The following is a 3,276-nucleotide window of genomic DNA, read 5'->3' as shown; positions in this document are numbered from 1 at the left end:
AAATTCATTAATCTGTCTTTTCTGTTTTCTACTCATTGTTGCTAGTCAAATATTATTCCACCCCATTAGTTTTGAAGTAGCAGTTATCTCTCATGTCCACAGTAGCAAGCTGTGAGCACAGTCACAGAAAAAGATATGTGGATAGCCATGACCATGAGGCCTAAACAGTGTTGGTCATGTGAATGGATGTTTGGAGCCGTGATTTGTGCTATGGCAGTCCTGAGAGCATAGTACCAAGTTACAAAGGTGCCCCTGTGCTCTGTAATTAATTTGCTATATGTGTGCATTTGTGTTCATGAGAGGTAAACCCTCTAATTCAGGCAGAAGGGTGGTTCTGCAGCTGTTACGTCATTATGTAGAGCCCTATCATATTATTTTCCTGGGCAACTGCATGGTAAAAATAAAATACTGAAAAATTTAGGGAAATACAGAATGGGGTTTTCATCTGCTATAGCCTATTCCAGTTCTCTGTCTTGTGCATTCACACAGATAGATCATATAGAGCCAGAGCCTGGAATTAGTTTTGTGAGCTCAGCCTTCAATGCAGAATGTCAATTCTGGTCTAAAAGTAAAACCGAAGAATTTGACTTTCATACCTGGATTCACTTTGTATGAGGTGTTGACCTGTAAAATTGGAGTGGTTCTAGATTACAGCTTTTCTGTGGCATACCAACATTAGGGAGTTAATGATAAATGTGCAGTCCTGGTGGGGCAATTTAATAATTTCTGGGTTATGGTGATAATAACAGATTTTGTTGGTATTCTTTTTGTGTTTTAAATTATTTGCATACATTGCACCTTCTTATTTCTTGTACTCAGGGAGTACTACATTACCACTACCCCATCTGCATTTAGAAAGTAGCTTAGTACACGCAAACTTTATAACAAGACAAAAATGTTTGTACTCATAGCAGCTGTTTGGAAATATCTCATAAGAGGCATAGCTTCCTCTTTCACTAGAAATAGAAACAACAAAACTCCTTTCCAATACATTGCAAGGGAACATATGAGCATTAACAGATAAATGGGTTGTACTGTTAGTTTGCATCACAATAAATCTGGTGGGAACCTAAAGCCGTGTTATTTTTAGCCTTCCTTTTCTGAGATAATTCTCTAAAACTGGAAACCCATCCAGGGTTCTTTTCAAATGTTTACAATATTTTTTTTTTCATTTTATAAAGCTGTGGGATTTGCATAATTGGCAACTAAAGTTAACCTGATGACTGATGTCAGACACAGTCATGTGCTCAGGATTGATGAAACATTCCAATGCCAATATAGCTTAAATAAGTCCAAAACACACAGGTATTAATTTTACTGGCTTTAATTTCAAAATAAAGAATTTAGTAATAAAAATGCAGTTTTAAAGAAAATGCTTCTCTTCTGACAACCTTACTTTTATTAAATATGAACAAATCTGCAGTGTTTGGTAATCAATAATAAAAAATATTAAAGGCACTTCATAAGATGAATGATAATTTTACTTGAATATTATCCTTTATGTTCTAAAGAAATTAAGTACTGACATAAATGCATAACATAGGATACATTTTTATTTCTCTCAGCATATTTAATTCCCTCAAATGCTATTATTAGCGTCATGAAGTACAAAAGTAATAGATCCTTTGTACCAAGAAATAAAAATATGAGTTTATTTGAGTTATTTTAATGTGAATATTTCAGTTTTAGATATCAATTTCATGCACTATATGAATATATATTGATTTTTGACTGTAGAGTAGATACTTATTAAGTATTTATAATAGGTAAAGGTGATAGATCACGGAGGAAATCTTTTGGTGTACATGAAAGATACATATGCATTGTTTCCCATGATTTAACTAGACTGAGTATAGAAAATGTATTAATATTTCTTTAAAGGTTCATTTGTTGTGAGATTAAGATGCCTAATTAAAATGTTTGTTGGTTGTTTATTTGCTTAACAGAGAAGGAATCAATATTGCCTGGAAAGATTAGCAGGAGTTCCTGATCTTATAAACATTTTCATATTGAAACACTTTCCTCACATAAAATGCCATGTTGTAACCATTAAATTTTGAATGAATTCCAAATGATGCAGAGGAATGAGAGCAATTTAATACATCAGTACACCTGAAAGTATCTACAACAAGACAGTGAAGAAAGTGGCAGGGAAAAAGCAAGCACATTTTCATCCTTCAAAATGAAGTTATAACAAAGATAAAATTTTATTAACTTTACTCTTCCCAAGCTATTCTGGAAATATGATTTTTAGTTTCAGAAAATGTGTGATTACATTTTAAATAAAAATATGCAGTGAACAAGTAAGGCTTCATAAAAGTAAAATATGGCAACCAACATATGGAGTGTTAGGCCTTTACATCTGTGGGCTTGTTGGTCTAGGATTTGATTTATACTTCCTGATGTTAAAGCAGGTGGACATAAGTCATGGCAGAGATGTTTTGGAACACTTGCCACCTGTGTTTTCTATTTTACCATAACAAACCTGAATTAACCTACAGGTGATCATTTTCTTCAATGTCTAATCCCAGCAAAACCTGGGATAACAATTCATTGCTTACACATCTGGAGAATGAAATGAAGGGGAGGACATCACTGCCTATTAGTATCTTGGAATGTACTGACTTGATGCAAGTGTCAGTACCATTTTTCTGAACTAAATTTGACCTCTTTAGGTACTATATCAGTTTGAGATTATTTAAGAATACCTGCCCCCAAAAGAGATTACCTTTGTAAACTATTTCTCTGGGTATAATGCATTTTTGAATGCATTTTATTCAACTGTAATGTCTTGATTAAGTTATCTGTTAAGATTAAGTTTTGATAGGACCACATCAGTAGGGTGTGACTAAGAATTGAGTCCCTTCCTCCTTGGTGGGCTGATATAAATGGGCACTCACTCAAGAAGAAGAGAGAGAGTTTCACAGACAAAGAAGAGGAGAGGATTTTGTCAGTTTTGATACTGGAGCGCCAAAGAGAGATGAACCATTCACCTGATAATTTGCAGCTGAAGAAAACAGAGCAGCTGAGCAACAGATAAGGCCTTGGAGGAAACAAGCCTTATGCCAGATTGATATAGGAAGCCCTAAGAGACAAGCCCTATGCCAGCCTTCAGGTGAGATTGGAAGAAATTGGGCCTATGGAGCTTTAGGAGGGGGAAGGAAGGAGAGACCAAGCAGAGATCGCGCATCATCTTGCTTCAACACATGGCAACTGACATGGGTGAGAAATCAAACTTGAGTTGGACTCTTTAGGGCCCTGTAACTGTAAGATTTT

The sequence above is a fragment of the Dasypus novemcinctus genome, chromosome 4, assembly GCF_030445035.2.
Source record: "Dasypus novemcinctus isolate mDasNov1 chromosome 4, mDasNov1.1.hap2, whole genome shotgun sequence".
NCBI lineage: Eukaryota > Metazoa > Chordata > Mammalia > Cingulata > Dasypodidae > Dasypus > Dasypus novemcinctus.
This window is presented reverse-complemented; position numbering follows the sequence as displayed.